At 41.2% G+C, this 27,755-nt stretch overlaps 1 long non-coding RNA gene across 15 annotated transcripts in view; it reads left to right on the forward strand.

Annotated features, from left to right (window-relative positions):
- Positions 1-27,755, forward strand: part of LOC144807741 (uncharacterized) — a 651,207-nt gene that overhangs the window by 216,688 nt on the left and 406,764 nt on the right. Inside the window, exon 5 of one of the 15 annotated variants that reach the window (XR_013606420.1) lies at positions 13,589-14,071. The exons of the other annotated variants lie outside the window; for them this stretch is intronic. This is a non-coding gene — a long non-coding RNA (uncharacterized LOC144807741). Of the gene's footprint in view, positions 1-13,588; positions 14,072-27,755 lie in introns of those variants that run through there. 15 annotated transcript variants of the gene reach the window in all.

Consider the following 27,755-nt stretch of genomic DNA (forward strand, 5'->3'; position numbering starts at 1 on the left):
AGCATTGTGGGATACAAATGAGGAGGAGCTCTTGTAATGGATAAACTGCAGTCAAAGTGGAAAATATGAGCCAAAGGGACACTAGTTCCTTCTGTGTTTTCTAGCTTTGAACTTAATAGCACAACAGTTGGATCAAGGACTCAAATATAATGCCCTACTGTTTTAGAGGAGTGTAAATCTCATTGCACCACCAACTCACCTGGCTTCCACCAACTCCCTGCTTCTTCAACTAGTAAGTAGCCCTTGCAGGCGATTGCACAGCAGAGGATGCAGTTCAGTGACAGCAGGTGTCACTATAACTGCTCACTTACTCGGTTGCGTTGCACTCCTGTCTAATGAGGTCTCAAAAGAGATGCAGGGTGTAGGGACTGGGGAAGATGAAGCAGAGCTCTGCAAATACACAGGCAGATTTATCAAGGTATTGTGTTGCCCGTGCAACATGCGGAGTGCCGCAAGGCCAACAAAATCCCAAAGTCAGTTTAACCAAGCAACGCAAGGCCACCTTGCATGGGCCGGCATTGCTTGGTAAATCTGGAGTAATGCAAGGCAGTGCAAGTCACAGCCTTGCATTACTCTGCCCTGGTAAGGCGCTCAATGGGTGGAAATATTGAGTAGGGAACCCCATGGAATCACAGGCCTCTTGAAATAGAGGGTGTAGCACCTGGGCTCGTGCCGATTGCTGTTTGACCTACACGCTGTGAAGTCGTGCAGCCGGTCTGACCTGGCATTTTCTATGGGCTAATATACCCAGGGCCCAAATATGTGGCCATGAAATTACAACAGTCACTAGCTTTATTGATGATGATTGGTGTACTCAACTCGTACACAGGTGCTACACCCTCTATTACAAGAAGCCTGTCATTCAATTGTATTCCCAACGCAATATTTATTTTTAATAGCCCTGACGAAGTTCAAGCTCCTACTGAACGAAACTCGTTGGCTGGAAGAGGCTATGAACTTGAGTTGATTTAATAAAACTGATGAGATTGAAATGCTTCTTAAGTGGGACAAATAGAAGGATAGCGAGGAATGACATCTCATCAGAAGCCGAGTTCTGAGATGAACAAAAAAGTCAGCAAATCATGAGCCAGGGAGGGACCGTTTATGAATCTATATTTGATGCAATAACTCTTTTGGTAGCAAACATCTACACATGCCTGGACCAGATAGCCAATAAAGCAGGTTCTAAGACTTCAGAACAATGGGGTGTCAGACGTATCAGACATGTTTGTGTCAATCCCCTTCATAGCACCCATTCATCTACCACACATGTTCACTCCTTCCCATTGCTTTGACAATAAACTGGATTTATGCATTAGCAAATTTAATGTACTCAATGTTCTTAGATGTAAAAGTGAATGTGTTATATTGTGACAGCCATTGACAAAGTATTCTACATTGATGTTGCTCTACAAGAGACATATAATAGGCCTGAAAGTGCATATGACTAATGGATGTCTCTCCAGGAACTGGTATACATCAGCCAATCTGGAATCTTTTTAAGGCGTTATTGGATTACCTCAGAGACAGGAATTTGTTTTTGCTGTGCCTGTTAACCCTTACTGTGTGATACAATATTTACCTCACTAACTCCTGCCTGCTATCTTCAATCATTCTGGTTATTTAAAGTACATTGTTCTTGCTATCTAGGCATCTGGAAACAATTAAATTCCCAAACATTTGATACATTTTGTCTCTGGTGTCCTATCCAAATTCCTGAAAAAACACCAACAATTATTTGTTTATCTATATATATAAAAGTGCTTAGCAAAACACTTTCAGTGCTCTCCCTGCGCAAGATGCTTAGAGCTGCAAAGTTGAGTGTGGGGTAGTCTGAAATTGTAGACACCCCAAAATTGCCAGGAGATCGTGTTAAACCTCAGTTTTATGAGGAAATGTGCCCCCACATTAAGACACCAATGCACCAATTCAGTACACCAATGCAATGCATCACAATATCAGATTACAATTAATATATAACATATTGAATTAACAGAACTGCAAAATCATTTTGCAATGTGCAAATGTATCATTTAGCCACAAATGAGAGCACATGAACAATAAACCTCATGTTGCTTTAACACGTAAGCACTATTCCACCACATGAATAATTGTTCTGCCCTCTCTTTGCTAATGTCATCAGGAGATGCTAGAACAGACTAGATACATGAACAATAGTGTTATATAAATGCCTATGGAACAGTGAAACAGAAGTAACGTTTGCAGTTTCATAACTGAGGCAAGGAAGTTCATAAACAGTGACAGTAGAAATAAATAAGTGCATCTCAGCTTGACCGTGTGCTGCAGAAACTGTGAGAAGAGAAGTGGGTGGGGGAAGAATGAGTGACAAGACTGACTGCCATCTTGGACAAGATAGAGGTAATACTTAAATTGAAGCCTAGTTAGCATGGATTAGAAAAAACACTTTTACACATCATAGAGAATACACTTTAATGGCAACAGTAATATTTCAGTGTATATGTTTGTAAACGTTTGTGGAAATACATGCAATACATTGTTAATTCTGCATAAAATATAGACAAAAAATATTTACTAAATTCCCCATTAGTTATTTCAGAATCACTCAACAACACAATTAATAGAATTAAACTAATCAGCAATTATAACACAGTCTGCATCACTTCCTGCTTTTTTCAAGTTGATTCTTCTATCAATTTTAGCTGGTTGTAAGCACTAGCTTTGTCATCCTCCACCTCGAAACGTTCTCTCTTATGATTTAACAACTTTCCCTACAGGCATTAACAAACCTTGCTAAAATCCCTTTCATATCTCTCTAACTCAAGAACCTACTGTTTCTCATAAGCCAAGCTCTTCTGAAGCTAGGACTACACCAAAGATATTAGTGGTATTGTTCAGATATGCATTAATAACCCTACTATTAACAGGTATGAAGGTACAACATTCTTCTACCTTTAGTACCTAACAAACACCACCCAGCTTCGCTAGAAGGGTATCTAGCACTAAGCAGCTTTGCATAGTTATTGCCTACATTACAATTACAAAGTATAACAGAAATGGTGGCTAGGACAAAAGGGTGCACACGACCATTGTATAATCCTTGTCAATCCAAAATGGTATGCAACAAAATTATTCAATCTGGTGCTCTACAGGAGGATAAGCCAACAATCCTTGCTCAATTGTAAAAGTCCAGTAACACGTTCTCCGAGCACTTATTAATTCGTATTGTCAGTAGTTGTGTTCAATTCTTTTATTTCCAAGACTTTAGGTTCCTGTACAGCATATTAGTCATAAATAATATATTTATTTAGATGAGGAGTACTAAGACAGTCGAGAAACTATCACCATGGGCAAGGGAACCCAATTTACACCATGTGTCCAAAATGTTTGCATGCAAGATGGTTGACATACAAGAACTTATGCTGATGTGTTGTGTAGTATAGGATCATCCCTTAGTAGGGAAAGCCGCCAGTCATTCCTACTTTCCACAGTATGTGGCTGCCACCCATGATTTGACATTAAATATCCTGTATCAATGTAACAAACAGGTATCATTAGCTTCACCCATAGCTAAGTGCTTCACCATGTGCTTGTCACTAATCCTAGTGGACTCACCTATGTCCCGTCCTAGTTCTTCGGACAAGGAATGCATTCTGAAACCATGAAAGAATCATTAATATTCGTACCTCCAATGATGTGTATCTGTAAGAAAGCTGTGTTGAAATATATCTCTTACTTAACACTGGACCGACTTCCGATGTGTAATCCGTTTGAATCAATCCATTTTTATGTAAAGTGTGCTCACGTATATCTCTGTGAGCAGGTCTCTGTAAAAAATTACAATTAACTAAAAACTAATCTGGGTTAAAGCACCAATTGTAATTGAAGCATGCCGATCCACAAGCGTAGACAAACTTCTAAGTTTCACATCATTCATAGCCACACCTTTAGATAGACTAATAGCTCGTAATATATCTGTTGGTGTCTTTCCAAAACCCTGTTTCGTTCTCTTCAAACCAACTGCATAATTTCCTCTACTCATGTCATAGACTCTAAGAAACACCAAAGCAAGGTTGCATGATCCAACGCAATTACGTGGCAGATTGAAATAAGCACCCTGCATTCCTCTAAGACTTGTTTCCTCGCCAAACAAAAATTAACTATTTATAACATATGTTTTCTCACATTTACTTTTTACACACATATTTAATTGACCTAACTCCTATAGGTTCATGACACACCATACAACGTTCACCCCTTTTTCATGTTCCATTCTTAATCTTCCGTAAAAATTTGACAATCTGTATTCCTCTTCAGCCTTAACTTTTCTATTATCATCTGTTCATCCTTCCAATCCCTCACAATTTTAACTTTCATCTTGTTGTACTCTCAAAACAAACTCACACTTTCTTTACACACATGCTACTAGTCTTTTTAATTTACTGCTTCAATTGTGCTATTCTGTTTAAATATTTACTATATTTGAATTTATTGAACTAGGTAGATATTCCAAGGGGACTTTGAAATACAACGAATAAGGAGATAACAATTAATGTTTGTGAAAAGTACTAACAAACTCATTACAGGAATAACCATATGATATTGGCGGTAGCAAGTAGATAGCACATTCACTTGCAGAAGAAGAAAGAAAAGCACATACAAAGAAAGCCCCATAATCTCTACAAAGTTGCTAAAAAGTATGAATATTATCATGAAATGGAATAGCTAAACTTTCTCAATGTGTCAGCATATTACATTTAACTTAATGATATACTGTAGCTAATTTTGTGGAGTCATATCCCAACAGAGAAAGGAGGCACAACAAGAAGCCAACTAATATTATTCATGTCATAGCAAGGTGGTTGGACCAATAATTTTCCAGCATTTTCTGTAAGCCATTTCCTATTGTGATCAAATCAAAATGGAATTCTACAAATCAGCAAACATTTTCTTTAAAACCAAATTTTGCAGCGCCTCTCTCTGATATTTCCAAAATGAAGGTATACACCGTATTTAGGTCCTCATTACAAAGTTGGCCAAAAATGTTACCGTCTCCTTGTCGGAATGGCTTCTGACCGACTCACGGATTCCGTTCTACCGATTACGATGTTTCCGAACACTGTTTGGTCGGACTCCCATTGACTTCAACAGGAGCCTATGTTCTGACTAACAGCACAGGCAACACAGGCTCTCATTGCAAAATGGGGTGTTTTCAGGTAAACCTTGTACCCTGTGATGGGCACTCCATGGTCCTTGCCATACTGTGCATGGTCAGAAAGAGGAGACCCATGGGTACCCCAAGGTCCCCTACCAGAGGTCCCGGGGTGAAGTGGGCCCTGTTAAGGGCCCCCAAATTCGGTTTCCGAAAACCATTCTGTATCAAACCGAGACGTCAAGGCTGTCCAAATCTGACACTGGAAACGCAGACTGTAGAGCTGTACAAGTCAGTTCTGACCAACTCAGTTTGTCCGAATGCTGATTGGAACGGAGTTGTAAAAACTGATCGATTAACCTTCATCAGAATCGGGCTGTCGGAAATGTTTCCAAGTCAGTCGGAAACATGGGTTCGGAGCCTTTCTAATGACATCGTAAAGAGGCCCTTAGTACAATATGGCACACCCATGTGCTTTCCATAGCCCTGGCGCTAAATTAGCTGACTAGCACAGATTCAGGTACCTTTGCACTATAGTGCAAGGGTGCCTGCACTGCAGGGAATGATAGTTCATGTGCAGAAAGTTCTCCCTGCCTCCACATAAACAACCAGTAATGACTATTTGTTATTTCTATGTGTGATGCAGAATGCAGCACACATAGAAGTAGTGACTTGTCATAATTTAATGATTCTTTATGTGCAGAAAGAGACATCTTCCTGCACATAAACAATCATTAATGGCGCATTGCTCTGTCTATTAGTGCTACAGATTGAAGCACTCATAGAAAAAGCAAAAACAAGGAGAAATAAAAACATCCAACCTTGTTTCGTCATTCTAACTCCAAATTTTGCAAGGCACGCTGCCTCAGATTTACACCTTTTGTAAATCTGGGACAGTGTTGAGAAGCAATGGGTGTTGTGGTGGAATTCCTGAGTGAAAGGGTGCCATATTTTCAAAGCATTGTTAAGCCACAAAACTTAGCTTACCGTCACTTTGTAAATATTGTGAAGGGCATTGTGCCACAGAAACATTGTTAAAAGTGTTGTTTGTGTGGTGCAATGCCCTTATAAATATGCCCACAGTCTCTGGTTCTGACTCCTGTTCACACTCAGATACAGATGCTAAATATTTCCATTCAGGTCAAGCATACATCCTGTTTGGGATTCCTTTTTTGCCGGTCTTTTAGCAGCTGGTGATTCACTTTCATTATTTTCTGAGTCAATCTTAATTACTTCAGGTTCTTCATTAATTCACTTTAGTCTTTATTCTGCCAGTGTTTTCCTTTACAAGTTTTTTCAGTGACTTGTTTGTTTTGGTCTTTGCATCATTACTTGTAAATACTGCTGAATCTTCTCCACTCACTAATAGACTTTTACCTTGATCAGCCTTAGTAGGACAATTCAATGTGAACTGTTGTCAGGAAAACCAATTCTCCCAGAGGACAATCTGTTGGGGCCACAGTTTCCCCCCTGTGTCCAGGGCATGAGGTTGGTCTGCCTTGGTCAGAAAATACCTATTCAAAATGGTGGCGCAGCGCTAGGTTAGCGCTGCAGCCTTTCTGGTGATTTGCGTGAGACTCGAGAGCACAGCTGAGGCTTTTGTGGGAATCGGAAGATTTCTACCTGCGTTCGTGTAGTTTTGAGAGTAGTGTAGCGATATTCGCGGAATCCATACCAACGGTTGTTGAGTCACCTACGCGTCGGTTCTCTGAAGGAAAACTCCAGTGAGAGGTCATTCATAAGTCGACGTCCGGAACACCACAGTTTTCTCCGCTCCAGTCTCGCTGCAATTTCCTGTCACGCAAGTACCTTGAGGGCAAAATAGAAATCATTAAAATGTTTAGTTAAATTTGTATTTAATAGCTCTAAGTAAATGTAAATGTAAACGGATGCGAGTGATTAGGAACCATACTTACCTTCCGGTAAAAGCCTGTATCGGCTCTTTCCTGTTAAGATATGAGTAGTTAATTCCGATTCTGAAAAAACATTTAGTTGGTGAAAAGATATTAGAAATCAGGACCTATACTTACCTCCTTGTATAAGTCAGCTTAATTCTTTTCTCGTTGAAAAAAGCAAAGAAAAAAACAAAAGGTTAATATTGTAACATTTCTCCAGTATTATGAAAAGAGGCAGTTATTAAAGAAAATTAGAACTGTTAACTACCCATAGTAATTGTGGCGTTAAATTACAGGATATAGTACCACTTAACAATTCAACAAAAAGAAATTCTACACAAGGTAACTATATCCTATAGAGGAGAGGCTAAAGCCTGGTCTCGCAAGGGTAGGTAATAGTTTCCTAAAAGATAGAGAGGGTGGTGCTAGAGAAGTAAGTTTATAGGGCAGAGGTTGTTAATTCTGCTTGTGTATTTCAGTGTGGACAGCACCCAAGAAGAGTAGTTGAAGGTAGCTGTGAAGACACCAGATTGAAGACCAGCAGTTTCTTCTCTGTCCCATCCCCTTACCCCCGCGGGGGTTCTTTCACATAACTAGAGTTTTACATTTGGTGCGTGGAGGGAGACTCGAGGAGGTATTGAGGAAAGTTCATCATTCAGTTCCTGTGGATTTTCTGGATACTTCAAGTAAGACTCCTTGACAGAGTGAAGTGCCCATGAAAATTTTACTCCCCCGAGCAGAATGGACGAACAAATTGACTTGAAGAGTTTAGGAGGGGTTCTAGAGGTTATACAAAAATAATTATTAGCAGTCCAAGAAGGGAACACGGCCCTAAGGCGAGATTTACTGGCCTCCAGGCGAGAAATCATAGACTTAGCGAGTATAATGGATGGGTATTTCACAGGCACATGTTTTTCAGTTCTATCTCAGGACACTCAAGCTAGTAATGTCACTCCTTCCCTACACCCCAAAAGTACTACACAAGTCATTCACTCCTTGTCCTCTGTTATACCGCTTGCTCCTCCAGAGTGATTTAGTGGTGACCCTCAAAAGTCACAGGTTTTCCTCACGCAGTGCTCACTACACTTCATGTGTCGGCCCGCCATTTTCCCTGACGCACAGTCCTGAGTAGCATTTGTTCTTTTGTACTTAAGTGGTGACGCAGCTGCATGGTCCTTACCACTGGTCACAAAAGATTCTGGCATCTTATACGATTTTGATGAATTTAAAAAGGAATTCTTGTGGATCTTTGATAGAAGAAGAGTGTCCCAAGCTATGGACAACAAGTTGTTGGAGTTAAGACAAGGGAACAAAGAACCGGTAGCCTACCTGGCTCATTTTAATAAACTAATTGCAGAGATGGATTGGCCAGAGAAGAAAAGGGCAGCTCTTTTTTACCGGGGCTTAAAAGATGAATTGAAGGAAGCTCTGTCCCAGATTCCTAATCGACCCACAGAGGTTTCTGCCCTCGTTGATTTGGTCCTATAATTGGAGAAAAGGCAGTCTGAACACAAAGGTGAAAAAAGAAGAGATTTTTGTTCAAATGTGCCTCAGTTTGATTTAGCCAGATCTGAAGGAACTGCATCTACAGAGAGTACCCCGATGGTACAGCCAATGCAAATTGGAGCTGTAGGAGGACCCATTTCAAAAGAAGAAAAGGAAAAGAGGAGAGCCAATAGCCTTTGCATGTATTGCTGGGTTAGCGGCCATTTTGTTCAGGGGTGTCTGAAGAAACCAAAGACTTCACCGAAGGAAAACTCGCGGCACCACCAGTAGAAGGAGATGGGCTGGTGGATGCTAAAGAAAACTCAACTCCAGTATTCCATTTGTTGGCTATCACACTTCAGTCTTCTACTCCGCATTTAACCTTATTGGTGACTTTGAAATATAGAACTTAAATTCAAACTGGCATTTCAGTAATGGTTGACTCCGGAGCTACCAGAAACTTCTGTGACATTAAGTTCACTTCTAGTATAGGCTTGCAAGCGATACGAAAGACTAAGAGTGAAGCAGTAAGGGTGGTTGATGGAACTAACCTCTCTTCTGGTCCAATTGTTAGTCACACCGAAGAGGTGGAGTTGGTGCTAACAGATGGTCATCGAGAACATATACAGTTTAACCTGATTGATGCGTCTCAATTTCAATTTATTCTTTGACTCCCATGGCTAACAGAACACAATCCACGAATTGACCGGGAGAAGAGTTCGATTGAGATGAATTCTGAATACTGTTTAGGGTCCTGTTTTCACGATAAAGGGCAAGTGAAGGAGTCCAACTTAGCTGCAAGTTTATGTGAAAATGGAGCAATGATGCGCGTAATTCGTACTGAAGAAATTCTAGAAATGTATCGGAACTATGAAGATGTATTCAGTGAAGCAAATGCAGAGAATTTACCACTTCATAGACCATATGATTGTAAGATTGAGCTGGAACCAGGTGCAAATCTTCCATGCAGTGGAATCTACGCCTTGACTGAAAAGGAGGATGCTCATTTAAAGGAATATATTCAGACCTATTTGAGAAATGGTTTCATCATACCATCCCATTCTCAGGTCTCTTCGCCGTTATTTTTTGTCCCTGAGAAGGCGATCTTCGAACTTGCATAGACTATCGCGCACTGAACAAGATCACAGTCAAGAACAGGTATCCACTACCTTTGATTTTGGTGCTCCTGGATCATGTTAAAGGGGCTCAGATTGACACCAAACTCTATCTCCTGGGAGCTTACCATCTAATCCGAATCAGAGAAGGCGATGATTGGAAGACTGCATTCCGGACTAAGTTTGGCCTGTATCAATATCAGGTTATGCCTTATGGCTTATGTAATGCACTGGCAGCCTTCCAGTATTTTATAAATGGCGTGTTTAGTTCCTATATAGACAAATGTGTCTTTGTATATATATATACATATATATATATATATATATATATATATATATATATATATATATATATATATATCCAACCCAAATCCAGGAACCCAACTTGGAATGGCCACTCAGAAGCTTTGTAAAAAGACGTTTCTTTATTGCAGCATGCCAGTGAACGGACATCAGGGAAACACTTCAAAGTAAAGTTCGCCAGACGCGTTTCGAGAGACACAGGCTCTCTTCTTCAGTGGCTGAGTGAAATGAAACGAAATTGCTTGTAGTCAATTCTTAAAACACCTGCCCGTCAATGGGCGTGGCCTTACACGGCCTTCTGGGTGTTGTAGTGTTCATAGTTAAATCCGAGTGGATGCATTTTTTCGTTTCTTGTGCACATATATATATATATATATATATATATATATATATATATATATATAGACGATATTTTGATTTACTCAGCATCGGAGGGAGAACACCAAGAGCATGTCAAGGGAATCTTGGAAAGGTTACAAGAAAACAGTCTCTATGTCAAACTTGAAAAATGTGCATTCCATGTCCACTCTGTGGATTTCCTAGGCTTCCTTCTATCTCCTGAGGGAATTACCATGGATGCCAAGAACATTAGGGCAGTACTGGATTTGCCATCTCCTACCACAGTGAAAGAGATCCAATGATTCCTTGCATTCACAAATTTCTACAGAAGGTTTATTTAAGGTTTTTCCCAGAGGGTGATTCCAATAACTCAACTGTTAAGGAAAGGTACTCCCTTTTCCTGGTCAAAAGAAGCAGAAGCGGCCTTCTAATCCTTAAAGGAGAGTTTCACTCCAGCACCTATCCTCCTTCATGCGAATCCCAAAGAGCCGTTCCATGTGGAAACTGATGCTTCGGACCAAGCGAGTGGTGGAGTTCTTTCCCAGAGGCACAAGGAAACGGGGCAACTACATCCAGTTGCCTATCACTCTCGCAAACTCCTTCTTGCAGTAATTAATTACACGATCACTGAAAAGGAACTCCTGGCTATAAAAGCTGCTTTCAAAGAATGGAGACACTCTCTGATGAGAGCGCAAAGTACTGTTACAGTATTTACAGATCATAAGAATCTGCAATTCTTGAAGTCTGCCAGAACCTTAAGTTTGCGTCAACTCAGAGGGTCTCTATGCTTTGCGGATTACAACTTTGTGATCACCTATCGTCCAGGAAGCAAGAATGGCAAGGCAGACGCTTTGTCCAGATTGGATACAGAAGATCAAAGGTTCATGATAGACAACCAGAAGATTATTCCAGAATCGTAAATAGTGGGTGCAGTGTTGAGTGAAACTCTAGATGAAAAGGTACGAGAGTGCTTCACACAAGAGGAGCTTCAGCAGTGGATGTTGATGGATCCATCTCGAGAAAATCGAAAAGGGTTGCCCTATCAAGATGAAGCCTTGTTCATACCCACTTTAGAAAAAGAAGAACAAGTTTTACATGATTGCCATGATCACCCCTTAGCAGGTCATAAAGGAATACATAAGACTGAGGAACTAATCAAAATACATTTTTGGTGGCCCAAGATGACTAAAGACATCAAAGAATATGTGTTAGGGTGTGGAATCTGTGCTCAGGGAAAACCAACACAACAATCACCTCACTGGTTGTTACAACCCATGCCTACACCTCCCTACCCGTGGCATACAGTGACCATGGATCTGATTGTAGACCTACCTGTTACTAAGAGCTATAGCGTTGTTCTGGTATTTGTAGATGCATTGACCAAGATGGCTCATTTTGTCTCTTTAAAAGACACTCCCAGTGCTAGGGAATTGGCTACACAGTTTGGCTGCATGTGGTAAGGTTACATGGAATTCCTAAAATCCTAGTCTCAGATCGCGATACTCAATTTTTATCCCATTTTTGGAAGGCTTTCACCACGGGGTTGCACATTGAGACCAGAATCTCCACTAGTTATCACCCTGAGACTGATGGACAGACCGAAAGGGCAAATCAAGAGCTAGAACAATACCTTCAGTTGTATTTACTAGATCAAGAGGGAGATTGGTCAGACCTTCTTTGGGCAGCAGAGTTCGCACATAATAATTCCTAAAACAGTTCTACAGGTCATTCACCATTTTATTTCAATTATGGTCCACATCCAAATCTAATGATACATGCTAGTGAGGTTTCCGTTTCAGCAGCCAAAGAATTTGTACAATCTTTAAAAGAAACCCAAGAGATAGCTAAAGAGAAAATAGAGAAGTCAGAATAACTTTTTTCAAGAGTTATACAGATAAAAAAAGAAGGAAAGAAGAAAATTATTCAATTGGTAGCAAGGTTTGTCTCAACACTAGAAATTTGAGACTAAAAGGGAAACGGAAGTTTCAGCCTCGCTTTATAAGTCCATATGAAGTAGAAAATAAAATAAACAGAGTGACCTATAGGTTCAAACTCCCCGCACACATGCAAGTCCATCCTGTCTTTCACGTTTCCTTGTCGAAGGGTTCTTCTCCTCATCTTAGACCACGGATCATTCCAAAACCAATCCAAACCGTAGATGGGGAAGAATTCAAAGTTAAAAGAATCCTAGATTCTAAATGGAAAACAAGACACTATACTATTAAGTCGATTGGAAGGGGTATGGTCCTGAAGAGAGATTGTGGGAAGCCTCTTCTAATGTCCATGCGCCCAGACTGGTTAAAACCTTTCATGATCAAAATCCTCACAAAGCAATACTTGGGGAAACCCCCTTGCGGAGGGGTACTGTCAGGAAAACCAATTCTCCCAGAGGACAATCTGTTGGGGCCACAGTTTCCCCCCTGTTTCCAGGGCATGGGGGCTGGTCTGCCTTGGTCAGAAAATACCTATTTAAGATGGTGGTGCATTGCTAGGTTAGCTCTGCAACCTTTCTGGTGATTTGGGCGAGACTCAAGAGCACAGCTGAGGCTCGCACTGGCTCTGAGTACCACGCACTTCACCCAGACCGTTGTGGGAATCGGAAGATTTCTACCTGCGTTCGTGTAGTTTTGGGAGTAGTTAGACGATATTCGCTGAATCCTTACCGACGGTAGTTGAGTCACCTACGCGTCGGTTCGCTGAAGGAAAACTCTAGTGAGCGGTCACTCATAAGTCGACGTCCCGAACTCCACAGTTTTCTCCGCTCCAGTCTCTCTGCAATATCCTGTCACACAAGTACCTTGAGGCAAAATTGAAATCATTAAAATGTTTAGTTAAACTTGTATTTATTAGCTCTAAGAAAATGTAAATGTAAATGGATGCGAGTGATTAGGAACCATACTTACCTTCCTGTAAAAGCCTGTATCAGTTCTTTCCGGTTAAAAGAAAAAAAAACATGACTAATTAATTCCGATTCTGAAAAAACACTTAGTTGGTGAAAAGATATTAGAACTCAAGACCTGTATTTACCTCCTTGTATAAGTCAGCGTAATTCTTTTCCTGTTGAAAGAAGCAAAGAAAGAAACAAAAGGTTACTATTGTAACATTTATCCAGTTAACTACCCATAGTAATTGTGGCATTAAATGACAGGATAGAGTACCACAAAAAGAAATTCTACACAAGGCAACTATATCCTATAGAGGAGAGGCTAAAGCCTGGTCTTGCAAGGGTAGGTAATAGTTTCCTAAGATAGAGCGAGAGAGTGATGATAGAGAAGTAAGTTTATAGGGTAGAGGTTGTTAATTCTGTTTGTGTATTTCAGTGTGAACAGCGCCCAAGAAGACTATTTGAAGGTAGCTGTGAAGACACCAGATTGAAGACCAGCAGTCTATTCTCTGTCCCACCCCCTTTCCCTCGCGGGGGTTCTTTCACGTAACTAGAGTTTTACATGTGGTGCATAGAGGGAGACTCGAGGAGGTATTGGGGAAAGTTCATCATTCTGTTCCTGTGGAGTTTTCTGGATACTTCAAGTAAGACTCCTAGACAACTGTTTTCTTCCTGTGGTGGTTATTTTGACTCCAATTTTCAACTGGAGCTTTACACAGGTCAGATCAGTGACTACTTCTTACTGCTACCATTGATGTCTTTGACTTTGATATTGTACCAGCTGTTCAATTTGACTCCTCTTCTGAATCTGGTCACTGCTGCTGGTACCTTCACAAGGACCCACAGCTTCATCAGCAGCAACTTCTACAACCTCATTGCCTTCAACAGTTTCATCACTTTCATCCCCTCTGGTTCTACGCTGCAAATTAAATTTGGCTATCTGACTCAGTGGTTGTTTTCTGCACATCTTCATCCACACCCTTCACTTTTTTCATGTGAGTGGTAGGATCCACTGTGGGACCTACCACACATCACAGCAGTATCAGCCCCAAGTATAACTTGGTTTGTGCCACACCATATCTCGTCTAAGTAATTTTTTATCTGAATTCTTTTGATGACTACTAAGTTGCCAGGATTCAATGGAGGGCATTGGATTTCTTTGGTTGGTGCTCTTGTCAAATTAACCTAAAAAGTAACATATTTCACAATATCAGCACTTAACAGCTGTAGCTGAAGAAGTATTAACCAATCTCTTGCACTGTCCATAAAGTATTTATGGTGTGAAAGAAAGACAATTAGTTAGGGATATGTCTGATACTGATCAAACCAAGAGAATAGACTTTAGACCACCACTTTAATTTGATGGATGCACATACTATGGCTAGTTTGTTTTAAATAGTTCCATTCATCCTCATACTATTCCTGAAGACAGATGACAATAACTACAGTGGAACTTTGGTCAGTTTGGAGAGCTGTACACATCAATTGCAAAATCTCAGTTTTAAAGTGAGATTGTCACGATATGTCGCAAGAGAGGTCGACAGGCCAAATCTCGGTATCAATTTCCTTAACAAGAATTTGGCAACTGACAAACTTTCTGATCTCCGGGTGGGATAGACCTCAACCCATTTAGAGAACATGCAGATACGTACAAGAATGTATTAAGGCTATTGTAAACTGCAATCTGCAATCTGCTTGAAGTCTCGTAAATGGGTCCTATAACTTTCCATTATGTTTCTTAAGAATACTAGTCCTATTTGCATCTTTGACAGTTCAAACAAAGAGACAAATCTTTTGAAACATTTTTACATTTATTGTTTACCTAATGTTTGTTAAATCTTTGTACCATAAAATCGCTCCCTGCCTGTGACTGATTATGCAAATATCTAGCCATGCAATTTAACATTGTGCATAGCAATGCATGTTCATACTCAGGAGTGACTGTATGCTCTGGTAATTCTTTTTCTAACACATTGTTTTCCATTTCAGTTTCTCATCCTCTGGGGCATCCTCCTAGATTTTTCTCAATACACTGAAGAAGGTCTGAATTGGACTTAATTGAAAAAAACTCAAATCTTCTACATTTATTTTGCTTCATCTTTTTCTGCTCCTTGAATCAGCGTTTGATTCTTAGGTGCACAGTCTCTAGCCATTTGTTTTGCACACATATTTCCAAGTGTAACTGTAAGATATTGTCTTACTGATAAGGGGTGTGAAACCCTTTCCAAGAAGCAATCACAATTTTTTTCAGGATGAAGTTAAAGCTAATCCTAAATTAAACTGTGCTCATCCCTTGGGTAGCATGGCACAGAGCAGTCAGGCTTAACTCAGAGGCAATGTGTAAAGTATTTATGCAGCACCTCAAACAATAACATTGAAAATACACAACAAAAGGAGCCAACAACAGATTTAAAAAATGACAGCAATTTTTTAATAAAAAAAAGCAAGACTATAACAACATATATTCAATCAGTAGAACTGGAGATATTTAATTTAAAAGATTTTAGCACAACCAGTGGCAAAAGGCATAAAGCTCCAACTGCCGATATCTGGGCATGCAGGACCAGGACGAAGTCACAAGTTCAGGCCGAATGTGATGGAGCGTGGGCTGGCTACAAGGATCCAGTTAGGCCCACTGAACAAAGTACTTTAAATCATGTTTTGTGCAGCATTGTCAAGATGCATCTCGCAGCCAAAGGCATGTGTTGGTTCTGAGTTGCGACATCTCTCCAATGCGAGTTACTTCATCATCAACTAGAGCTTGTGATGTGTAGAGGATGTGTTGTGCAGTCAGGGTGATGGGTTGGATCTGAAGAGCTCTGAGGCTGCAATGCTGAGTCAGTTGTCAATGCTGCCCTCAATGCGGGATGTGAGGGTCAACGCTGATCTTGCAGTAGTGGTTCCGATGTGGTGACGGATTGTGATGCAGGTCTTTGCAACTGTTCCGATCCACACAGCAGCAGGCAAGCGTTGGTTCTGCTCAGGGTTGAGCCACACAGCAGAAGAGGTGTCTTGATTCTGCTGGATCCACAGAGGTTGGCAGCGTACCATAGTCCCACTTACAAGGGTCCGGAACTGGGGTGCCTTAACTCTGCAGGGTGGACTTACAGATGGCGGAGTCCAGGTGCAGGTACAACATTGTTGGAAGCCTGTTCTGATCCGATCCGGTCAAGAAGTCAGTCAACTAGCCCTGGAATCACTGTGGGGTCTGGGTTCAAGAGATGAAGGTACAGTTCTTCTCACCAAGGCAAAAGGGCAGCAGGTCAGCACAGCAGGGCAGCAGTTCCTTCAGAGCATCAGTCCAGCAGAGTACCAATCCTTGTAGCAGCACAGCAGTCCTTCTTCCTTGCAGAGTATCCACACATCCAGAAGTGCATAGAAGAGTGGGTCTGAAGGTCCTATTTTCATGCCCTGTTGACCTCCTTCTGGAAGGTGGGAGAAGCTTCTTGAAAGGTTCTTTCAGGTGCATAGCGTTTCCTGTCTCCCCTGGCCCCAAGCTGGAATCATTGACAATAGTGGGTTGATAGGCTCTTTGTGTGAAAGCAGAGCACAGGCTATTCAGGTGGAATTGGGCTGTGCTCAGCTATGTCCCCATCCTGTCAGCAGATGGCTCATTGAGGCTCTCCTAATCAATCTACTGTGTGACTGACTGGGAGGAAGTTACGAAGTATAACTGTCAGATACATCCTGTCATGTGACCCAATACAGGCTGTAAGCACAAATGGCCAATGGCAGGAACATGCCATCTTTCTAAAAGGATTAAATCCAGCAGGTACAGCCCTATTCCCCAGAAATGGGCCCAGTACACAAATATTATACCTATAGGGATTCTGGGAAGTCATTTGTGCAAAAGAACAAAGACACTGTCACTACATACAAATAAGACGAACAATTAATTGAGACAGAATATAGAATGATTAAACAGTTATTGGAAAATCGTTTGTTTTTGCAAAATGTTCATAAACACATAAATATTACAAAAATACAACATACAACATATAGTTGGTGCTCGCAAAGTTTCACAAAAGAAACAATTACAGATACAATTCACAGTGTAAATGAAAAACAATGGAAGAGGGAAAAAGAATCAGAAGGAAGGCATCAATGGTGTTTAAACTTTATTGATTCATATGCAGTTCTGATGTGGTACACTCCCCCTCAAAGCCATCACCAGCTCTTGGAGTTCCACTTGAGTGCCATTGCGGTTCTGCCCACTTTGCACCACCAGTGTTGAATCTGTAGCACATGCCCTGTTTTCCTGCCCAGCCTACCGAAGCACAAGAGCCTGGTGGCTTGCACCCATATGTAGGAAGTTGAGAACATGTAACCATGGTGCAGCGCTGCGAATATTAAGATCAGATCCCAGTCCAGTGATAGCATGCACTGTGGCAAAATTCTTGGGCCTTACGTGTGGCAGTAGGAGAAAGTAGGAGAAAGCTCCAACAAGCAGATCAATGTTGATGGGTTTGAGGAGAATTACCTGGAAATTTACTGTTGTCACTGTCCTGGGTAGCATAGCCAGAAGGCTGCTTCGCTTGTTCATTGTGCTCCTGGTTTTAGTTTTAAATGGCTGAAGTGATGATGGGTGTTTTGAAAAAGTTGGGGAGCCGCTGCTGACCTCTGCTTGATTGGCGGGCTGAGGGACCTGCTTGCCACCATTAACGCCGCTTAAGGGGGCTCACGCAAACCATCGCTTTCCCCCGCCGCCGGAGCTTGTACCGGCCGCCGAGAGGGGACGAGCCTTGCCCTGAGGACTACACCTCCCAGCGTTCCATGGGTAACTGGGACGCCGCCTCCTGACGCCTGCTGCTTCCGGCCGGAGGTGCTTAAACATCAGCTGCACCTCCCGCGTCGCGGGACGCGCGCGGGCGACGCCCGGGCAGAGGGCGGGCCGTCTGTGACCGTCAGGGGACGACAGAGGACAGGACAGGCTATACCCTTTGGTCGTCACTATGGGGAAACGTAAGCTACTCAGACAGGACAATGATTGTGAAGGTAAGAAAGCGAAGGTGGCTAAAAAACAAGAGTCGATAATTTCCTACCTAACCTCTGCCGTGGGGGCCCTAAATGAGGAAATTGCCATTGCTGAAAAGGAATTAGGCTTGGGTGCTACAGACCCATTTTCCACCTTGTTAGATCATAGTTTACTAACAGCTCGTGCCCTCCCTATTCCCCTTGAGCCTGTTGTTGCCATCATACACCCACCTCAGGCTCCTATACCCTCTCAAGAAACATCATATACGGATCAAGATAACCCTGGACAAGCACTAGCTCAAGAGCATAAAGATTGCAAGGGGGTAAAAAAGGGCAGTAGGAATAATAAATCTACTCTGGATTCGGATTTGCCAGATAGAGCTGAACTGAACATTAATGACACAAGGTCCATGAATTATCTGGCCGATATAGTGGAGGGGATGTTTGAGTCTCGTCTGGAGCCAGCTCTCGTAGCCATTGCCAAGGATATTGTGGACACTCTAAACTCCTGTGTACATAAACTATTGGACAAATGTAAACATATTGACAACTTTATAAAGGAGTTTAAAGCGGATCCCTGTAGGACACCGATTTTGAAGGACGGGGGGCAAAACTTAAAACATTTTCTAGGCCATGTGTAGTAAATGAAATACCAGGGGGGCAAATTAGCGATGATAACATTGGGCCCAGAGAGCCACATGTAATCATAGACGGGCAGTCTGGTCCACCTGTTATTGTACAGCCTCGAATAGGGGACCAGAAGAATAGCTTCCCACCGACTACTTCTAGCAAACCTGCCCAGAATAGCAGCCGTGTTCTGCACCTCCCACCAGATGCAGCACTTCTAGTAGCTGTCCTAACGGGAATTCCTCCCCTGAAACCTGGCGCGAAAGAAACCGATCATGATTTGTTGACTAGGGCGCAAACATGGTGTTCTCAATTCTGCAGCGGAGGAGATGATATTTCTAAGAATATCATCTCAGCAAAACGGGCAGAGTGGGTTGACAGGCGGCGAAAATGCTTACCAGGGGACTGTGTGGTCATTAATTTTAATTACCCCAATGTTGCAAACAGATTGTTTTGGGATGGGTCTGAACTCACGGGTACTTGTATTAGACCTTTACCACTGGGTTATTTCTATCCACACCAGACTGAAATTCAGCACAATAGGCCGGCCCACCGTCCCACTAGTGGTTGTATTACAGGGAAGTCCCACATAACCAACTTTTCCTATCAGGCTAGACAGACTGACCTAAGAAAGGGGGGTTGGAATATAGTTCCTCATAGTAAAAAATCATCCACTAACAATGATGGCAGTACACCCATACGCCTAGAAAACAGATTCACGCCGTTAACAAATATGGAAACAAATGATTGACTAAATAATTATGATTTAACTAGTGAGGACAGTAGATCGAGGGCAGGCAGTGGATGCTCAAGAAGTTTTTAAGTTGGAACATTGCAGGTATAAAAAATAAATGTAATGATGCACCATGGATTAATTTCATTCAAGGCCATGACGTAATAGCCCTTCAAGAAACCTGGGACTTAGACAATAGCTTCTGCTTAGATGGCTTTTCCTCCTTTTTTGTGAAGGCTGTCCCAGGATTGGGAGGCCGAGCCAAGGGAGGATTGCTTCTACTGACCTCATTGGACCTGGTAGGATCATTTAAAAAGCTTGACTTTGCCTCTGACAACCTTTTGATTGTGGAATGGGGTGGCTCAAACCATACCACTATTTTGTTAATCAATTTTTATAATGCTATAGAGAGAGAATTACGTAACTCCCATCTTAGCGCTGTAGAGCGTTTTTTAGATGAATATAAAAGTCTGCATAGCACTTCAATCGAAATGTTGTTAATGGGAGATTTTAATATTCACCCATGTGATGGGATTGTTTGGCGGAACAGTAGATGGGCCTGTTGGATCTTCCGCCGTACATTTTGAACATACTCAACAGGGGGAAGCCCTGGAGGCTCTGCTAGCCAGTTTTAGCCTATTTGAGGTAGATGGGTTTTGGGGGCGAAGAGAGGACAGCAACATTTAAAGGGAGAGAGTCTGGTACCATCATCGACTATATATTTGTTTCAGTAGGCTTGATCCCTGTAGTTACCTCATATAAAGTTGAGGACTCGGTCTATAGTGATCATAACCCCCTTACACTGGAGTTAGACTTAGGGGATGTATTAATCAGACGAGACATCACTGGTATGACTAAAAACACCCTGAAATTGAAAGATCAGTTTAGGAGGCTTAACTGGGCAAAGATAGTCCCTGACTTGTTTATGTCAGACTTACTTATTAAGGCAGATGCAGATTTTATGGTCTGTTCTGATACTACGGCTGGTGGAACCAACATTATTGAAGCTTTTATTTCCATCTGTAAAAAGGTTAATCAGGATTTAAAGATCAAATCCAAAGCTCCATTATCTAACCACCCACGTTGGTTTGATAATAATTGCTCCAAAGCACATAAAGTATTATTACATGCCCTGAAACAGTAACCAAGGAACAGGGAGGTTGTAATCAGCCTAAGGGGCGCCTATAAGCAAGCTATAGTAGCAAGGAAGAAGGCCATTAAAACTGAAGCATGGAATGATCTTAGTTCAATAGATATCCAGAAGGACAGTGGTAAATATTGGGGTATAATTAATCATCCATATTTCTCTAGTACAGAGAATACTGCCCTGGACTGTGTGATTGCAGAAGATCTATGGGTAGCTCATTTTAGTAAGATTTATGATAACGAGGATGATACCACAATTACACCATCCGATCCTTTATCCACACATAGTTCCCGACCGTTACTATTTGAATTGGCTGATGTTGAAAGGGCAATTGTGGATACATCGAAAAATAAAGCCCCGGGCCCTGATGGGGTCCCAGCAGACTTATACAGGACTCAACCCACTCTATGGGCTAAGGTCCTTACTAATGTCTTCAATTCAGTTAGCATTAACAGTTTTCCACCATCCTGGTCAACATCAACAATAATACCGGTGTTTAAAAAAGGCCTGAGAAGTGACCCCTCCTGTTACAGACCAATCTCGTTAATCGACTCTGCCGTTAAGATTCTGGGCAGAGTGATTCTTTCAAAACTGGACGATTGTCTGAAAGATGGAGGGGTCCTTTCCAACCTTCAGTATGGGTTTCGAGCGAAAAGAGGCACATTAGACCAATGCCTCAATTTGCAGATGCATCAGTAAGTATACTCAGGCAAATGATGGCATGCTCTATATGGGGTTCATGGACCTGTCATCGGCCTTTGACCTGGTAAATAGGGGAAAACTGTGGGAAATTCTGAAGAATCTGGGAATTGATATATCCCTGGTGAATTTTTTAGATACGCTTCACCGAGTATTGAAGGCGAACATCCGTGTTAATAGGGAAGGGGGGTGTACTCGTTACTTTGACTCTAAGCGGGGGGTAAGGCAGGGGTGTATCCTGGCCCCTCTGCTTTTTACCCTCTATATAAATTCCCTAGATAAACATTTGGAAATGGCCACCCCGGATACCCCCCATGTGGGTAACTCTGCAGTTCCGGTCCTTCTTTATGCTGACGATGCGGTACTGTTGGCCCGCACAGGACTGGGGCTGCAGAGACTTTTAGATTCCTTTGGTGGCTTTATGGATTCTTTAGACCTTAGGGTGAATAGTAAGAAATCTCATGTTATGGTGGTTGGAAAACGCCCCAAATCATATAAAATACTGCCCTTTTCTTGCAATGGTGTAGTTCTATCAACCGTTCCAGTATTTACGTATCTTGGTGTCATTTTTGATCTAAAGGGAAGCTGGGCCCCTCAAATTAATGCGAAGTGCTTAGCGGTTGCCAGATCATCTTCTGCCCTAATGGACTTTGCAAGGCGGTTGGGATCCAGGCCTATGGAGGCACTTTTATCTATTTATAAATCCAAATGCCTATCTATAGCGTTGTATGGGGCCTCATTATGGGGCTATTTGCAACAGGATAAACTACAAAAAATTGAGAACAAATTCTTAATGATCCTGTTAGCTGTCCCTCAATCCACGCCTGTGTTTACAATACATACTGAGTTGGGACTGAGCTATATCTCCGATCTCATACACCTAGCCCCAATAACGTGTTGGGTTAAAACTTGGATTAATAAGGAGATTTCATTGAACCATGCTATTTTAAAAGATGTATTGGCACTTGAAAAAGCACACAAAATACCCTGGCTATCTTATATTAGAGATGTCTTTGCTAAATTGGGGCGTCCAGAGCTTTATTACTTCCCACATCTGTTACAAAAAAGTGATCTGAACTGGATAAAGATGAATTTTATGAGGATGGTTGAGCAAGAGCGGGAATATGTGGAAATGAATAAACCTATTGTTAGATCTAATTATGTTTTAAAGACTACTCCACATTTAGAACCGTACCTCAGAACGGTATCAATACCATATCACCGACATCTCTTAATCAGATTTAGATTAAATATTGTTCAGTATACTTTGGGCATTTCATATGTGTGGGGGAAACCAGACCTTACACCTCCCTGTAGCTGTGATAATGCCTCTCCCCAAACCCTTTTGCATTTCATTCTGTTTTGTCAGCACTTCTCTGATATTAGGAAGCAACATTTAGTGCCTCTATTAAGAGAAGCAGTATTCACTCAAGCTAAACCAGCACTGATGTTTTTACAATTGCTAAGCACACCGAAAGTGATGTTTGGGGTTGCGAGCTTCCTGGTGGCTGCTGTACGCAATAAGAATAAGAGAGTGGCTTTTAGAGCCTTGGAGAATTGATTATATCCCTCTGCCAATGAATTTTGACGTTTTTAACTTTGTGATATGCCCATTAACAACATTTGCCTTTGTGTATTTACATACGTTTTATGTACAATACTGTGTATTAATTTTGATAATATTTTAATGTTTTTAAATATCTCTGTATAATGTAATTTTGTGACTGCTTTTATGATTTTTATTAATCGAAATAAAGTGCTATTGACTTGACTTGACTGTGGCAAAATTCTTGGGCCTTATGTGTGGCAGTAGGAGAAAGTAGGAGAAAGCTCCAACAAGCAGATCAATGTTGATGGGTTTGAGGAGAATTACCTGGAAATTTACTGTTGTCACTGTCCTGGGTAGCATAGCCAGAAGGCTGCTTCGCTTGTTCATTGTGCTCCTGGTTTTAGTTTTAAATGGCTAAAGTGATGATGTGTGTTTTGAAAAAGTTGTTATATGATATTTTATCACTTATATGAATGAGGGTATTCTCATAATGTAGTTGGAGGCTTTTTAGGTATCAGATGAACTGCATTTTATATTTAGAGGCTTTTTCTTATTAACGGCCATTTGTCTCACAGTTTAGGATTGTGTGTAAGAGCTGTACCGTACATGCAAATGTATGGTCAAATGACGGAAACAAAGTATAAAAACAAAATAGATTCACCAGGTCATCATCAGGACAAAGGACACTTGTTGAGCAAAATATATCTTCTAAGAGCTTTTTACTGCATTAATTTCTTTACAATTCAATATCTCAACTTCTATACATTGGATTTCGGTTGTTTTGGACTTGTTTTGTTCAGAATATAATACTCTATTTTAATAAACCTGTTGGAGTCTTTTTAGTGTATTCATTGTTTCATTGTGTTACTGTGCTTTTGTGTTGCACAAATACTTTACACATTGCCTGTTTAGATAAGCCTGACTGGTTTGTGCCATGCTACCGGAGGGTAAGCACAGGTTATCTTTTAGCGTGGTACTTAGCTTAATCTGACTAGAGTGGTGGTTCCTACTTGGACTGGGATCATACCTAGCCAACTAGGAATCCCATTTCTAACAATCCCCTTTCTCCCATGTTTCTCTGTGGTCCTTCCACTCATTTGTCTTTTCAATTATATTCTTGAAGTGAGCTCTTACAGATATTAGACCTAATTATTTTAATTCATCATTAATCAGATCCATCTTATAATTTCTTATATTTTTTTCTTTTACTGATGCCAATCTCATGGTCATCAGCCAATTCCTGGAGTTTATCATGTGCCTCATTTGCACACCTTGATGCTTCTTTGATCAACTACCTCATTTCATTAACATTGTAAGACACTTGTCTGTGTCTGTCAATTGTTCCCTGTATACTTTGACCAGCTTCAATTTTTAAAAGCCCAACACGAATAACTCTCTCTTTTGGAGATTATTGAATAACAGCAGTAATACCAGACATGGCATTTGAGAATGGAGAGACAACTGTAGTGTCTCTACTAGTACTCATCAAAGCCGTCATTGCAATCTCAGTTGGGGTACTTGCTGATGTGTTCACAATTATAGATGGATTTGATCCCTGTACTTGTTCACCCATGCTATCTCCCACTGTGTCTGTATTGGGTACTACAGGACAGGGTCTTTGAGCTGTATCTGTATATGAAAGAGGACTGGAATTCAAAAGATCATTCAAAACATCATCCTTTACATTGAGTCTTGAATTTGTTTCTCTCTGCCTCCCTATTGTTTTCTTTTTCTTTGTTTCTCCGTCATATCTTCCCTCCTACATCTCTCCTGTTGATCCCATTTTCCTTCCAGCCATTGTCAAAATTAAATCTCCACCTGCTTCTTCATTTTCTTCCTCTCTTCTTCAAACTGTGTAGGTCTGAGTAGCAGCTTTCTATCATTCATAGTTTGTCTCAGAAAATGTAGCTTTCGAATATTAAAGGTACCCTTTAAAAGACATTGCAAGTCCTTTGCAGAAAAGGCATATTCATGCCATTCAGAAATCCAGATACTCGTTTGTACCCAATGTCCATCACTATCTCATGTGTGGAAGTTCCCTTGGCAAGTAATGTATTACTCTACGTAACACGTACGCTGGAAGCCTTAGGCTTTTTCAACACAGAACCCATTATTTTCACTCTAAACAATTAAATAGAACAAAAAAATAAGGTAACAAACAGCAACCAATCCCAGTGAGGCTATGCCAATTGTCACTCATTCATAGCATGATTCAGCCAACCAATGACAGCACCACTCCAGTATGGCTTTTTGACTGACTCGCCAATCATAGCATGACTTCTTGAATGAGGGAACAACTGCAAGTCTTTCACAATGAACTCACATCAAATAAACCAAAATCAATCCCATCTGTGCAACCTAAATAGGAGGACATTCAGCAAGCTAGAATATGAATAATTCCCAAAAACAACAATAACCCAACTAGTAATTTCACCATACTTGTGAAACCCAATTCACACTATGCAGTGCCCAGTCTAGCCGCAGTTCACCTTGCTTTAATGTATTTATCCCTCTGCACCTAGTACTAAGAGACACCAACCTAGATTAGACACACAAATTCTTAGAAAAAAAAAACAGTGATTCAGAAAACCCTATCTGTGTGCATGCGGTGTCTCTCAAAAACACGCCATCTTTGTAGAGACAACTCAAACCACAATATCTCAAGATCATGGATGTTGACGAATCCAATAATCAACCAACCAATAGGAAAACATACGTTCTTTTCTCATAAATCACAAACAAGTATAAAACATCAAAACAATAGTGATGAAACCACCAATTGAGCTCAAAATCAACATCGCATAACCAAGAACTTCACATACAGCATGCCATCACCCGACACAAGATTCAACAACTCAATAATACAACATACCAATAGCACTCTCAATCTTCAGAATCATTCTTCTCTATTCCTGCCTTCATTCTAAATCATTAAGAAACAGTACTGCAAGTCAGGTTCTCAGCAAATTCCATCAGGAAAATCCCCACCGGCAAAAAAGACTTAGCAAAAAGGAAATTCCACAGCAGAAAGGAAGTGCCTTGCAATATGCAACAATCATCTTTTGGCAAAATGTGTGGGCCTGGTGTACTCCAATATTTTAGACACCCCAAAATTCTCTGTAATAAAAATGCCCACATTTGCTGCATTGAAGAAGTGTTATTCATCAATATAATGAGGCAATGTATCCCCTGTTAGGCACTCCCCATATGCATTATCAAAATATCACAATGCAATAAGTTATTTAAATGGGCCCACTTAATAACTGAGTTCTGGATCAATGGACATTTGAAGCATTTTATGATAACATTAAAAAGGAAAAAAGGAAACAACCAATGCAGTGAATGCTCTCAATGAAAAGGACAAACAGAGAAATGCTAAAATAGTAATAATTTTAAGGGCCAAGTGGGTAGCAAGATCGGAAGAGTAATGGACAGCATCCCTAGGAGAACTGGAATATCTTCTGGTTCAACTCTCAAACACAAGGGTTGTTATACATTACGTTACCATATTAAATTAACGGAACTACAAAAACATTGTCGTGTGAACAAATGTTTCATTTCATCAGCAAATGAGAGCACAAGAAAAATAAACGTCCTATTGCCTTGACACTAAAACACTGTTTATTATTTCCCCTCACAGCTAATGTCATCCGGAGGTGCTAGAACAAACTAGATACATTAACAACATAATATTATATGAATGAATAGTGCACCGTGAAATAGCGGAAGAACCCTGAGGCAATTCATTGCAGTTTCAAATCTTAATCACGGAAGTTCCTTATGAGCAGCAAACTAAATGACAGTGGAAATAAGCAATTACCTATCAGCTTGACTTTGAGCTGCAGAAACTGTATGGAGTGACGTGGAAAGGGAGGAAAAAGATGAGTGACAATAGTGACTTCCATCTTGACCAACATGGGGGCAGATTTATGATGGGAATGCGCCACGTTTGCGTCACACAACTGCGGCGTAAACGTGGCGCATCCCTACGACCCATTTACAACGTGACGCATCTAGGCAGATGCGTCACGTTGTAAAGCCCTGCGCCACTTGTGGGCGTTCCGGCGCAAGGTGGGCGTTCCGGGGCAGGTGCGCCTCGCACAAGTGGCTGAGTGAAATCTATAAGAATTCACTCAGTCACTTTCAGGCCAATGCTGCGTCAAAACCCTGCGCCTGCTTGAAGCAGGCGTAGGTCTTGACGCAGCATTGTATAGATGGGGCGCCCCTGAGCCTTGCTGGAGCTGCGTAGCGCTTGCGATGCAACTCCAGCAATGCGCCACCTTTACGGCACAGATGCGTCACGCATCTGTGCCGCTTTTGCCCCATGGTGCGCCGCATTGTAAATGCGGCGCACCATGGGTGGCGGAGCAGCGGCGCAAAATAACTGGCGCATCCCTGGGGATGCGCCAGTTATCATAAATCTGTCCCAAGGTGTTTATACCAATTTTGAGGCCTAGATAACATGGATTACAAAAATACACTTTTACACATAAAAGCGAATTAGTTTTAAAGGCAATAGTAACATATCAGTGTTTACATGTGTAATCAAGTGTGGAAATGGATTCTGTTGTCAATGATGCACAAAATATGAATGCTCAAAAATCTTTACCACATGCCAACACCTGTTCATTCTCACGTGTACTGAAGCAAACCAATTTTGATAATGGCATCATTTAGAACCATGCGGTTGGTTTATAAAATGGAGCAGATGGTACTTGCACTGTTTTTCCCAACAGCATCTGTTGAGGCTTGAGAATAAAGGGTGCTTTCTCGTGGTTTACCCTCGCACTAAATCACCAGCATTCAGCTAATTGAATCGGCACACAATACGGTTTGCTCATGCTACTCCCTATTATTGCACTTGCTTACTAGGT

This window comes from Lissotriton helveticus, chromosome 1_2 (genome assembly GCF_964261635.1).
Source record: "Lissotriton helveticus chromosome 1_2, aLisHel1.1, whole genome shotgun sequence".
Lineage (NCBI taxonomy): Eukaryota > Metazoa > Chordata > Amphibia > Caudata > Salamandridae > Lissotriton > Lissotriton helveticus.